Genomic DNA, 14,229 nt, shown 5'->3' on the forward strand with positions numbered 1-14,229 from the left:
AAAAGTTAACATGAATGGAGCGTGTACCCTGTGCGAGGAGCTATGCCGCTTACTTTATACGCATTATCTTGGTGAGACCTCACAGTAATCCTGTGAGGAAGATACTGTTAATACCCGTATTTCCAAACTCTCAGTTTCTAAGCATGATATGACTATTTTCATTTTATATTTAAAACAATTTGGTCCCAGAAATGGTAAGTCAATGTTATATATTTTGTCTGTTATCATGTATCTATCATCAAATTAAAATCTGTTATTAGTGTTTATGATTTCTGCAATAAAATAATTTAAATACAGCCAGTGAGAATTGCACTGCAATGCTAACTTTTCTGTTTTTAGGGTTTGGACAGAGGATCCAAAGGCCAGATTTCTACTTTGAGCAGTTTTATTTCAACTGTTAACCAGAAGAAAGAAGCTGCTGAAAACAGGAGTTCACCTACACATCTTGTTTTACCTAACATCAAGAATGGTAAAATAATAATAACTGAAAGTACATGTAGTCTGTATATTTTGGCTGAAAGTATATTATTAAACAATTAAAAAGTCATTGTTCTGGTAGGTGAAGTTAATATGGAATGAAAAAGAAATAAGCTGCATAAATATTTACAGAAAGGAACAAAATTGTTATTTTTAGGTGATTGTTACCTAGGGTAAGGTATGAAAGACAAAGCTCATGAATAATAACGTTTGGTTAGGGAGCCAGGCAGAATACAAATACACAAAAATTCACTAGATTTCCTTTATTTGAGGAATAATCAATTAGAAGTCTTGATGGAAAACAATGAAATACTAAGAAATAAACCTAAGAGAAAACAAGCAAAATCTACATGAAGAAAAGTGTAATACTTTATCAAAGACTAAAAGGTCGTGGGATGGAAAAGCATCATGAACATCATAAAGAGGTCAGATGTATCTGGTTTAGCCTCTACATTTAGTCAAATTTTGAGCAATTCTTTGGGGGGAACTTAAGTAAATGATACCTTATGTGATCTATGAGAGTCATTGTCCAAGAAGATGCAAGCAAAAACAATGAGGGAGCCGTTCCTCCAGAGGACGCGTGTTATAAAGCTATTCTACTTGCGGTACGGCCTCAAAGATACCCAAACGGATAGAGAAAGACCAGTAAAATTATAGTATGTAAGTGGGATTCAGTTATTCAAAAAATGGAATTAGGATGACTGGATAACCTATGGAAAATAATAACTTGAGGTTTTTAAAATTACAAAAGTACTAGAAGAAAAGACAGGAGGTTGTTACTATGAAAAATCTCCTGGTGTGACAACAATGCCAAGAGCCATTAAACAAAAAAAGTAACAAATTTTAATAAATAATTTAGAACTTCCATAGAAATTTTTAAAAGTCATAAAAATATAAACATCGACAAATGTCACAGTTGGTGAAAGACATCCTTGATCGTAAAGATTATGAATACATCAGTAAAAGGAACATTCCAATACAAAAGGCAAAGGGTATGAGCAGACCAATCAAAAGAGGAGATATGGGTGGTTAACACACATGTGAAAGGATTCCCAGTCTCACCTGTGTTTAAAGAAGTACAAATTATAACAGGAAGTAGACATTTTCCTCTTCAGATGCAAAGAATGAAAGGATTTATATCTGCAGTGTTGTCTAGGGAGTGTGAAAATTGGCACTTTCATGAATGGATGGCTTGGAATACTATGCCTCTATTAAGAAAAATGTGTTATGTATATAAAGTGTCAAGAAGGCCCACACAATACAATGTAAAATGAAAAATACAAGTTACACATAATAGGTAGAATATGACTCCAGTTTTCTAAGAATAGAGAAAGCTTTTTTACTTCTTTGAGCTTACATGCTCATAAAAGACATGGAAGGATGCCTACCAATCGGTTAATGGTTTCTTCAGGAAAACAGAATTGGGTGTATATTATATGTGTGATTTTTTTCTTTATACAACTCTGTATTGTTTTGTCACAGGAAACATTTATTACTTGCATAATTTTGAGTTCCCCTGGCCTATAAGAAATCTGCAAAGGTTTAAATGTCCTTTGTATCCAGACCAAAGAAAACAAACCTAGAAATGTTTAAGGACATAGTTTTTGGTAAATTGTGTCCAGTGCATGTGGCGAAAATTATTCTTTTTTAAAATTTTTTAATGTTTACTTATTTTTGAGAGAGAGATGGAGTGCAAGCCAGGGAGGGGCAGAAAGAGAGAGAGAGAGACACAGAATCTGAAGCAGGCTCCAGGCTCTGAGCTGTCATCACAGAGCCTGATGCGGGACTCAAACCCACGAACTGCGAGATCATGACCTGAGCTGAAGTTGGACTCATAATTGACTGAGCCCCCCACGTACCCCTGTGTTAAATTATTCTTACACAGATTTTTAGGTGACATTCCTCACTAGTGCTAGACCTATTCTGCACTTTTGCAGGTTAGTATTTACATCATCTCATTTATCAACCTTTGCCTTTGATAACTTCTTTCTTCCTTTATTTGTACACTCAACAGTGTGCAAACATACATACATTCATATTCTATCACCTCAGACTTACTCCAAGGAGGTACTAGGGCCCTTTATGTCACAGTCCCCCAGTCCACAACAAAATAGAAAAAGCCTGTAATTATGATTCCTTTAAAGAAATAAAGAAAATGAGCCTATTTGATGAGGGGGAGGAGTTGAGAGAAATTATATATATATATGAGACATGTCAACTGCATATCAGCTATAAATTTTATTTGTGTATTATTCACGTATGATTTTATTTGAGCCTCACAACAGTCACATAAAATAGAGTAGATATTAGAATCCCTGTGGTATTTGTTTTCTATTGCTGTATAAAGAATTGCCCTAAACCTAATTGTCTAAAACAACACCCATTTATTAGCTAATGGCTCTTTAAGTCACAGATCTTGGTGTGTGGGCTAGGTTTTCTGCTGGTGACTCACAGGCTGTTGGCTGAGCTGGACTCTGGAGAAGAATCCTCCGAGCATCTTCAGGTTGCCAGCCCAATTCATTGTTTGCAGTTGTGAGGCCTGCGTCACCTCCCAGCTGGCTATAAATTACACCAGGGCTGCTCTCGGTTTCTAGAGACCACTTGCACTCTGCCCTCTCTACCCACAGACCTTCCTGGGGGATCACAGCTTCCTGTTCTAAGGTTGGCAGCAGGCGCCCTTTCCTTGAGTCCTCTTCCTTCTTCCAGTCTCCCTGACTTTGTCTTTTGGCAACCAGTGGAAGGAAGCTCTCTACTTCTAAAGGTCTCAGGTTTGCCTACCTGGATAATCTCCCTATTTTAAGGTCAACCAATTAGTAACCCTAATTATTTATATCTCTGCAGTTTCTTTTGTCATATGAGCCTGAGGGAATATCAGAAAGCTGAGACTCAGGGGGACCATCTAAGTTTCTGTTTCCCACACCATTTTATAAGTAAGGAAACAGGCTCAGAGAGGGTAAATGACGAGGCCAAGGTCACTGCTGAGTGTCAGAACCAGAATTCAATCCACATTTTCTGACAACAAAATTCTTGTTCCTCTGACAGATAGAGGAAACTCCTGATTGACTTGTTTCTCTTGCCTTATTAATCATATCACATTAATCATACAACTCTTATTACATCACCTTCATACTCCTTAATGCTTCCAAAATTAAATAAATTTTTACCCTGACACTCAAGGATGTTCAAAATATGACAGCTTTTCAACGTTATCTCCCACTTTTCTCCTACGTATAACTTACGTTTCAACTATGCTCCTAGATGCCTCCTCGCACCTTACCTCAGAGCGTTGGGGTTTTTTTTTTGTTTTTTGCCAGTTTGTTCCCACTGCCTGGAATGCTCACTCCCCTCTTCTCTACCTGACACTGATCCCATCCTTCAAAGCTTCTTTGATGATATTCTCCAGATATAGTTCTTCCCTTCTTTGACGTTCCACTTAGGTTCTCTTTTGTTATTATCTCTTATCAGTCTCCCAGTCTTAAGAAATGTCATTCGGATTCCATAATCTCTTAGACTGTATATTCCATGAGGGAATAAATACCTTTGTAATCCCCCAAGGGCAGTTACCTTGTCCATTAAGGGTTCTTCTCAAGTACAGTTGACTCTTGAACACAGGTTTGAACTGTGTAGGTCTCCTTATATGAAGATTTTTTTCAATAAATACAGTACAGTACAGTGAATATATTTTCCTTATGATTTTCTTAACATTTTATTTTCTCTAGCTTATTGTAAGAATACACTATATAATATATATGACGTACAAAGTATGTGTTTTTTAAATTTTTTAAATGTTTTTTACTTATTTTTGAGAGACAGAGAGAGACAGCGTGAGCAGGGGAGGGTCAGAGAGAGAGGGAGATACAAAATCTGAAACAGGCTCCAGGCTCTGAGCTAGCTGTCAGCACAGAGCCCGACATGGGGCTCGAACCTATGAACTGTGAGATCATGACCTGAGCTGAAGCCGGACACTTAACCAACTGAGCCACCCAGGCACCCCAAAGTATGTGTTAACCAACTGTTTATGTTATCAGTAAAGCTTCCAGTGGACAGTACACTATTAGTAGTTAAGTTTTGGGGGAGTCAAAGGTTATATATGGATTTTCAACTGCATGAGGGGTTGGTTCCCCCTAACCCCCACATTGTTAAGGGGTCACGTATATATATTGCATGGAGTAAAACAAGGGAGAATTCAGAACAGAGGAAAGGGCTGTCAGAGTGAATGTCCCCAAGCAGTGACAGCAGTAGCCACAGCAGTAACTTCGTATAGTGCTTGCGATGTGCCACTCATGGTTCTAAGCACTGTGTGTATATGAATTCACCTAGCTTTTTCAGCAGCCTGAGGTTGGAATTCTTTTCCCATTTCAAGGATAAGGAAACTTAAGCCACAGAGTTTTAAGTTACTAGCCCTGCTTGAATATACATAGCTAATAAATGGAAGAAATAGAAAAAGGAAAAGAAAGCCAGAGATAGTTTTTCATAATGCCTTCATTGAAAGAAGAATTGGTGAAAGAAAAGGACATAGGTCCTGAAAGAGGAAAAAAATCATGTTCTATTACTTAGAAATCAAGAGGGAAATTGTTAAAGAAGAGGATGTAGTCTATAGTGTCATTGCTGAGTGAGGACTGAGACAAAGCCAAAGATTTCCTGGCTAATGTGTTCATGGGTGATTTTAACAGAACCGTTTCAGTAGGATGGAATGAGGAGAATTCAAACTGTAAAAATTTAAGGGGTAGATTAGTGGTAAGGATGTAAGGGCAACATAAACCGTCTTTAAAGTAGCTTGAACCAAAAGAAAAGCAAGATCTTGCAGAGTAGTGTTGTCAAGGGAAAGGATCTAATACAGAGAGAGTTAGTATACTACTTTAGTAGTACTTTCAGTACTTTAGTATTTTCAGTAGGAACATAGAATAATAAAATGAACTAGTAGAATAGAGAAGTGAATGGTATGAGGATGGGATCAAGGAAAAATGCAAAGCAAGGGGTTGAGATGTCATGTCAGCTCCAGTGAGGAGAGAAGAACACCTCTTACACTGTGGAATTAGAGGGAAGAGAGGAAGTAGGAAGAGGAAGTGGAAGTAGGAAACTCACTTCTCGCCTTGAATTCACTTATCGCCATAGAGGGTATATTGGTTTCCTCCTGCTGCTGTAACAGAACATAAACTTGATAGTTTAAAATAACAGAACTTTATTCTCTCATGGTTCTGGGGGCTAGAAGTATAAAATCCAGGCATTGGGGGAATTGGTTCCTTTTGAAGATTCTGAGGGATAATGTGTTCCATGCCTCTGCCCTGGCTTCTGGTGGTTACCAGCAATCTGTGGTGTCCCTTGGCTTGGAGATGCCTCTCTCCAGTCTCTTCCCCCACCTTCACATGGAGTTCTCTCATGTCTGTCTTTCTATGTCCAAATTTCCATCTTGTAAAGATGCCAGTCATTGAGTGAGGGCCCACCCCAATCCAGTATGACCCCATCTTAATTTGATTACATCTACAAAGACCCTTTTTCCAAATAAGGTTACATTCACAGGTCCTAGAGTTTAGGACTTCAATACATCTTCAAGCCTATCTATTTGATAGACACAGTTCAGTCCACAACAATGTCAAGAACCTTAAGAACATTGGAATGAATGCTATGGAGAATGATAGGCAAAAAGAAAGTCATGAATAGCTGTAACCTTCTTTGTTTGGACTTTGTTCAAATTCATTAGCCTCTGCTTCCACACTGATTCGTGTATTCCATTCTGTCCCTACTAAAATCCCGATGTCTGAAGCAACTTATTTGCCCCAAACCTACCTGCCTCCTCCTCGGGTGGATGCTTGATTCTGCAAATGGTCCATGTGTTTGAGCCCCCACTACTTGTCTGAGTCCCTTTCATCTGTGCCTATCGTATGGAATCTAGACTTAACCCCAACCTGAACTTGGAGTATGTGTATGCACCACTCTAGAGAGACCTCTTAGCAAATTTCTTTTACCTTATTGGAACTCCTCATGCTGACTTCTAGCTATTCTGTCTGGATGCCTCCTGGATTCAGGTGTGACCTGGAGTTCATGTCAGAAAGAATTCTTTTCTTGAATGGGAAGTTAGACTAAGTCTGACAGATGTAAGCATGTTTATAATTCCTTGATCTTTTGGGAAGCCTCCTTTACTTGCCAGTAAGATGGTTTCCTCAAAGATGCATCATTCTTGGCAGTTATTTCAGTTTCCTCCCTCTTCTCTGGTGGCAGGACCTATGCTGGGTATTCTCTAACAGCTTGTCTCCCCATCTGATCTTCGAGTGGTATTAGAGAAGCTGCAAAAGCCCAGCGTGGGTTTACCTAACAGCTGAGGGATGCCTTTCCTCCCTGTAGATCACATGACTAGGTATGCCTGTTGAGTTGGCTGTCCTTTTGAAGATCGGAGAAGTGTAGGAGTTTTACCTACTACAACAGCTGCTAGGGATGATACATTTTCAGAGAAACAATATAAATGGTAAGTAATGGTGGAGGGAGATTAGCATTCCCTTCTCTTATTCTTTTGTATCTTCCTTTCTAAAGTGGTTATGTCCCCTTTCAGACTTATTTAAAACATCTTTAAACAGCATGGAGAGATTTAAAATAAACGAACCAGTATTTCCCCATATCTTTTATTTATTTTTTAATTAAAAAAATTTTTTTAATGTTTTATTTATTTTTGAGACAGAGAGAGACAGAGCATGAGCAGGGGAGGGGCAGAGAGAGAAGGAGACCCAGAACTGGAAGCAGGCTCCAGGCTCTGAGCTATCAGCACAGAGCCCAATGCAGGGCTCAAACCCACGAATGCGAGATCATGACCTGAACCGAAGTCGGAGGCTCAACCGACTGAGCCACTCAGGTGTCCCTCCCCGTATCTTTTAAAATGTCTTTGCACTCTTAGTAATTGAGAAGAGAGTTGACAAGAATCCTGACGTTTACGTCAGGGTGCTGTCCATCTCCCAGGTCAGCGCATTTCATGAGTTTAATCCAGAAGAGCCCTGACACAACATAGTGAGCTCTGCAGTTTTCAGCGTAGCTCCAGAGAAAAGTGTCCTGTGAGCTTTGCCACTCTGAAATAGCTCAGGGAAACACAGAGTAGTCTTCTGGTGAGGGGAGTTGTGTGCAGCAGGGTCCTGGGACCTCTGCAAGGGGAGCAGGTGAAGCACTGCACAGTTTGCACGTTTTCTCCAAAGAGCAGCTTCAGAGGCAGACAGAGAAACAAGCTGTTAGCAGAAACCCAGTGCAGGATTTGCCACGTGGGGAAGAGGAAAGGACCCGAAATAGCTGCTTTCAGAATCTTACCCTGGAAGTATCTCCAAAGCCTCAGATGACCCCATTTCCAGGTTTCTGTGGAGAATAAACTGATTTTGGACTAGATCTCCACTCTAAATCAGAGTGAGTACCTTGGACTTGATTTTTCCTAACTTCACTTATGGGAGAAGTAGACCTATCATGAACTTAGAGTACCTTGCTGCATTTATTTGTTTATTCATCTGCCTTTCTACTAGTCTGTAGGCTCCTTAAGCCTCTACTTTGGAGAGGGAAGGAGCTATCTATCCTTTTTATTTTTTATATTGTAGGTAATTTTTTGACTAGGTAATGCATTTGTGTGTTTCCGAAAATATCAATTCTATAAAAAAAATAAGTATGTTTTGGACATTTTATTCTTACATTCTTCCATGCCGTCTGTTGTATTCTTTCCTGTGCTGCTTTATGGAAATGAAATCAAATATAAATACATTTTCATTTCCCACCTTTTCTTTCTTTTTTTGTTTTTAATGTTTTTATTTTTGAGAGACAGAGAGAGACAGCATGAGCAGTGGAAGGTCAGAGAGAGAGGGAGACACAGAATCCAAAGCAGGCTCCAGGCCCTGAGCTAGCTGTCAGCGCAGAGCCTGATGCTGGGCTCAAACCCATGAACTAAGAGATCATGACCTGAGCCGAAGCCTGAAGCCAGACGCTTAACGCTTAGCCAACTGAGCCTCTGAGTTTTTCTTAAAGAAAAAGTAACTGCATGTGCATTGTCTTGCACCTTTTTTTTTTTTTACTGTATTCTGGATATTTTTCTGTATCAGTACACAAAGAGCACCCTTATTCTTTTTTACAAATCTCTTTCCCTTTATTGGACATACTATAACTTAAGATGCTCTTAAAAGAAATGATCTTTGTCCATTCTTTCAGTGTAAACAGTGCCACAGTGAATGAATCTGTGTGTCTTTTTGTTCATATGCAGGTGTTTCTAAGATATTCCTAGAAGAAGGATTGTTGGGTGTGAGAGTAAATGCACCTACAATCTCCTTGAGTTGTTAATACATCTGTGTATCATGATCCAGCCTCCATGGAACATGGTGTCTTTACTCAGTGAGGAAATATATGGGAGACCGTTTTTTTCTGGGTTTCTGGTCAGTTTTCCCTGTTGGAATGTCAGACTCATCTCTATAATAAATTTCCAAAGATATGTCCATTGGCAAATCAAATGACTTTTTAATATTTTTGTAACTAGACCCACAAGAGAGCATTTTGCCTGGGCTTTTGATGCAGTTTTACAAACATAAACATTGTTGAACTTTGTAAAAAGTACATCTCCAAAAACTAATGAATGTATTGCAGTATATTTGGTTCTGTGGCTAAAGTCCTATGAGTCAGAGAATTTTCCCCCTCTTTCTTCCTTTCTCTCTCCCGCCTTCAATTTTATTTTTTGCCAAATGTTCAGAAAAGTCACCCTATAGATAATGATGTAAACACCACCTGTTATGACTAATCCACTCTAGTCTCTCCCTGTTTCAGTTGCCTGCCACTACTAAAGTAATCAAAATAAATTGAAGGACTGAATTGAAAGAGGAATCCTTCAAATTGTAGCTCACTTATTACCTGCCTGGTATCTACACACTGTAAATTTTGACATTAAATAAGAACTGAATTTTTAAGTTAACTACTACCAGTAACTGTCATTGTGACCTTAAACATTACACAAAGCCCCCGTAAGCCTTCTTTTACTCATTTATAGAATGAGGAAATGGGTCATTATGAGTTGAAAATATCTTATACATCAAAGCTTTATGATTTGAAGGGTTAATTATGAGTTGAAAATACCTTTTACATCAAAGTTTTATGATTTAAAGAGTTAATTATCATACTGATTTTGTTTGATTCTTGCTGAGTTTTGTTTGATATTTCATGGTTTACCAGCCCCTACTTCCAGGCAAATCTAGGGTTAAGTTTTGCTACTTGTTTTTCTACATGGTAGAAGGTTTGGTATTATTGGACATTGGAAAAAACATGGATATTGTGACTTACCAGGGTGGGTTTCAATCCTGGCTCATACCAGCTGTATGATCCTGGAAAAGTTATTAAACCTATCTGTGCTTGTTTTTCCACCTATAAAATAGCATAATAAAGAAGTCACCTCATAAGTTTGTAAGGATAAATGAAAAAAAGCATGTAAAAGCATTCAGTTATGGGGCGCCTAGGTGGCTCAGTCAGTTACATGTCCAATTTTGGCTCAGGTCTTGATCTCGCAGTTCATGGGTTTGAGTCCTGAATCGGGCTCTGTGCTGACAGCTCAGAGCCTGGAGCCTGCTTCGGATTCTGTGTCCCCCTCTCTCTCAGCCACTCCCTTACTCATGCTTTGTCTCTCAAAAATGAATAAATGTTAAAAAAATTTTAAAGCATTTAGTTCTGTGCCTTATGAAATTCAGTAAGCATGAGTGATAATGTGACAAGCACTTACGTTGGAGGGAAGGGATTATGATGAGCGGGAGTTTCCATTACTCTTATTTCATGAGTAACTGCACAGATTTTTTAAAATTTGAAACATCACACATATAGAAGAATATAATCGACATTTGTATATGGTTTTAGTAATAATAAAAGGAAAACATATGAACTTAGCACTCAAATTAAGAAAGAGAACATTATAGGCCCCTTAAAAGCCCCAGTAAGCCCACCCCAGCTGTATTGCCCTGCCTTCCTGTCCAGCGGTAACTACTGTTCCTTTGATTTTTAAAAAAAATTTTTAATGTTTATTTTTATTTTTGAGAGAGAGAGAGAGAGAGACAGAGAGACAGCATGAATGGAAGAGGGGCAGAGAGAGAGAGGCAGAATCTAAAGCAGGCTCCAGGCTCTGAACTGTCATCACAGAGCCTGATGTGGGGGTCGAACTCACAAACCGCAAGATCATGGCCCAAGCCGAAGTCAGACACTTTACCAACTGAGCCACCCAGGCACCCTCCCTTGATTTAAAAAAAAAATAGTTTTGTTGTCTTTATACATTCCTGTAAACAATATACTCCCTAAATTATATAATTACACATATAAGGACACACACACACACACACACACACACACACACTGCTTAGTACTGAAAAACTGAACAATGAGCATAAACCTCAGATGTGTAAGGGACAATGTTGCCACTATTAGGTGAAGATTCCCAGGAGGTGATAGTCTGAACAGAGTCTCTGAATCAAATCTGGCGCCAGCTTCCCGAGAATGTATGAGTCCTTTCTGGGGAAGTCATTGGGCTTCCAGGTCATGAGTGAGTCCTAGGAAAAAAAGGACAACCGTTGGCATATGTGACAGAGCTGTGATTGGGACTACATAAGAGATGTCTGGCGGAAACATGGCCCCTCCGGCAGTCAGCAGTACCCCAGGTTAACGCCGTGAGGTGAACGCGGTGCCCTCAGCTGACTCAGATACTGCAGCAAGAAATGGAGAGCAGGGATTTCATGACACCGCCCCCCCCCCACCCCGAGACTAGCCACAGTACAGATAACCGTCTGGGCTGGGTTCACCTATTCATTCTCTCTTCATTTAAAAAGTACAAAGGATCTTGGTGATGTCAGGCAACAAAATTACACACTCACTATTCAGGTGTGTTCAGAGTCTAACTCTCACCTTCCTGGTCCTTTGTATGAGGTGTCTGTCTCTCTGGAAGTTTGCAGAACCGTCTATTTGTCTTGGGGCTTCTGAAACTGCACAGAGCCGTGCCTTGGTCTGGGTCTCTTTTTATCCCTTGTACTACATGTTTGGTAGGCACTTTTCATCTAGCAGTTCATGTCCTTGAATTCTAAGAAATTTTCCAGAGACTTTTTATGGATTATTTCCTCACATCTGCTTTTTCTGTCCTTTCTTTCTGGATCCCCTATTTATTCAAAAGCAAGATCTTCTAAACTCCTCATTTTCTTCTTTTTTTCAGTTCTATTTTCCATTTCTTTATCCTTTTGCTCTATATTTTAGGGCATTTCCTCAAAACTCTTCTATTAAGTATTTTGTTTCTGCCAGTATTCTTTTAATGAAAAAGAATTCTTCCCCCCTGCCCCCCCCCCAAGTATTTCTCTTCTTTTATAGAGCCCTCTTATTTCCTGGTTGTACTATCTTTTATCCTTATAAGTAATTTAGTGATCGTTTTTTTTTATTTTTATGTATGTATGTATTTTACTATCTTGAGGTTTTTGAGGTTTTTTTTTTTTTAACACTTATCATGCCATGAATTCATAGGGAATGGGTTCCAGCAGCTCAGGCTCCTTTCCATGGGTTCTCACAGAGTATGCTTCCCCAGGTGGGGCAGGCTGGTACTTCATTTGGACCCCAGTACCTTTCTCTTTGGCTTCCTTCTTTTTCTGATCATTTTCCTTCACCGGCTTCAAGAAGCAATCTTGGCTCTTTTGGTGCTTAATTTGCTCAATACTTACATTAATTCTCTTGGCAAGAATCTTGTCTTGAACCTGTTTCTTTACAACAGTGCCAGCAGCAAGCTGCATAACACTGTAGACGATTCCAGTTTTGCCATGGTAACTTTTGTGGGGCATTCCTTTCTGAATAGTGCCCATTCCCTTGAACAGCAATATCACCTTTCTTGTAGATTCACAGGTATGTGGCCAAAGGAACAACTCCATGTTTTCTATAAGGCCTAGAGAACAAACATATAGCAGGTGCCACTCCCCTTTCCCTTAAAGTTGGTCATTTAGCGAATCACTAGAAGATGGCAGTTCCGGCCAAAAGGCTAGAGATAGGTTTTAAAATGTTTCCCCTCCCTGCATGATTTCTGACTCTTCCAGGTTGCTCTTGTTTATTTGTTTTGGTTTCTGCAATATTGGAAGCCCTTGAAGGCTTGTTCACTCCATATGCTGGTGGTTGATGCTGGCTATAGTCTTGGACTTTAAATAGGTTCTAGCTGGAACACCTTCCCCCGGGGCTGCTTGGCTTCCTCCAAGCATGGTGACTGGGCCCCATGGCCAAGCATCCCAAAAAGAAACAACCAAGCAGAAATTTTATTACCTTCTGTAACCTAGTCGTACAGCATGACTCTGTCACAGTTTTTCATTAGCAGGGATTAAGTAAAGCTGGCCCATATTCCAAGGGAGACGAGTTCGACTCCATCTTTTCATGGGAGGAATATAAAAGGATTTATGAATGTATTCTATTTAAATTTTTTTAATTTAAATTCAAGTTAGTTAACATACATTTCAGTCTTGGCTTCAGGAATAGAACCCAGTGATTCATCTCTTAAAGATAATACCCAATGCCCATCCCCAAAAGTACCTTCCTTAATGCCCTCCCCATCCACTTCCCCTTCAGCAACCATCACTTTGTTCTCTGTATTGAAGACTCTCTTATGATTTGCCTCCCTTTTTGTTTTTCTTTTATTTTTCCTTCCCTTCCCATGTTCATCTCTGTATTTTAAAATGACCACATCAATGAATGTAAAATCCTCAAAGAGAAGCCAGGTCTTTTGACTCTTATTTTAGAACTTTTTCTTATACCCCTGTTGTAGGACAGGAAATTATAACTAAAATCAGGTGTTTAGAAGATACATGCATGTTAAGTTTCCATTCTGCTTCAATTTCTGTCATATGTCATCATATAGTTCACTCTAATAGAGAATTTTTTCAACTTTTTTGATTGATTTATAAGTCCTATCCCTTCTGTTCTTAAGTAGTTGTAGAGATGGACATTAGAAATTATTAAACTAGGGGTTTTCAAACCTATTTTTTATTTTCATAGAAGATACTTTTTTGAAAAATAAAATGTTTCTTAAAGCATCATTATATTAAAAGCAGAGAAAAGCTGAGCTGCTCAGAGTAAACACATCCACCAGCACCCATCCCATGAGGTGGTCCTTGAAGTTCTTTGGAACCTTGGGAACAACCAACTTAAGTTTTATCTCTTTCATATTATTATTTTTTTGTGTTTATTTATTTTTGAGAGAGAGAGAGAGTTTGAGCAGGGGATGAGCAGAGAGAGAAGGAGACATAGAATCTGAAGCAGGCTCCGGCCTGACACAGGGCTAGAGCCCACAGACTGTGAGATCATGACCGTAACCAGAGTTGGATGCTTAACTGACTGAGTCACCCAGGTGCCCCCATCTCTTTCATATTATAATGTCAAAAGTGTGGTCTAAAGAGTTTCAATGACATGTCTAAGGTTACAGAAATAAGTGCACCAACACCAGGACCAAGTCCTTACTTTTTTATCATTACTTAATTATAAATTATTTGGGTTGAAACTTAGAGTATAGCCTTTGCAACAGTGTGTCACCAGCAGCAAACCTTTTAAAATAGTATTTCCTTTCCGGCAGTAGAGGGATAAGGAACAGGCCCAGGTTCCCCATCCTGAGCGCCCGGCCTCCACAGAGACTCTTGTTTGCCTCTGCTGCTGCCGTTGCCATCTGTGCTGGATGGCTAGGAACGATCTTCAGTGTCCTAATCATGTGGCCAGTTTAAAATGTCAGTCTTAATTTTGGTGGCTCCACTTATGGAAAACCAC

The 14,229-nt window shown here is 39.3% G+C and overlaps 1 protein-coding gene and 1 pseudogene across 1 annotated transcript in view; one reads left to right on the top strand and one right to left on the bottom strand.

The window, feature by feature from the left end:
• Window positions 1–385: 385 nt before the first annotated feature.
• Window positions 386–14,229, top strand: part of HECTD2 (HECT domain E3 ubiquitin protein ligase 2) — a 52,458-nt gene continuing 38,614 nt past the window's right edge. Inside the window, exon 1 of the mRNA XM_029932220.1 lies at window positions 386–469. The gene's annotated coding sequence lies outside the window, so the exon portion shown is untranslated. The remainder of the gene's footprint in view (window positions 470–14,229) is intronic.
• Window positions 11,931–12,427, bottom strand: LOC115285689 (annotated as a pseudogene).

Source organism: Suricata suricatta, chromosome 2 (genome assembly GCF_006229205.1).
Source record: "Suricata suricatta isolate VVHF042 chromosome 2, meerkat_22Aug2017_6uvM2_HiC, whole genome shotgun sequence".
Classification (NCBI taxonomy): Eukaryota; Metazoa; Chordata; class Mammalia; order Carnivora; family Herpestidae; genus Suricata; species Suricata suricatta.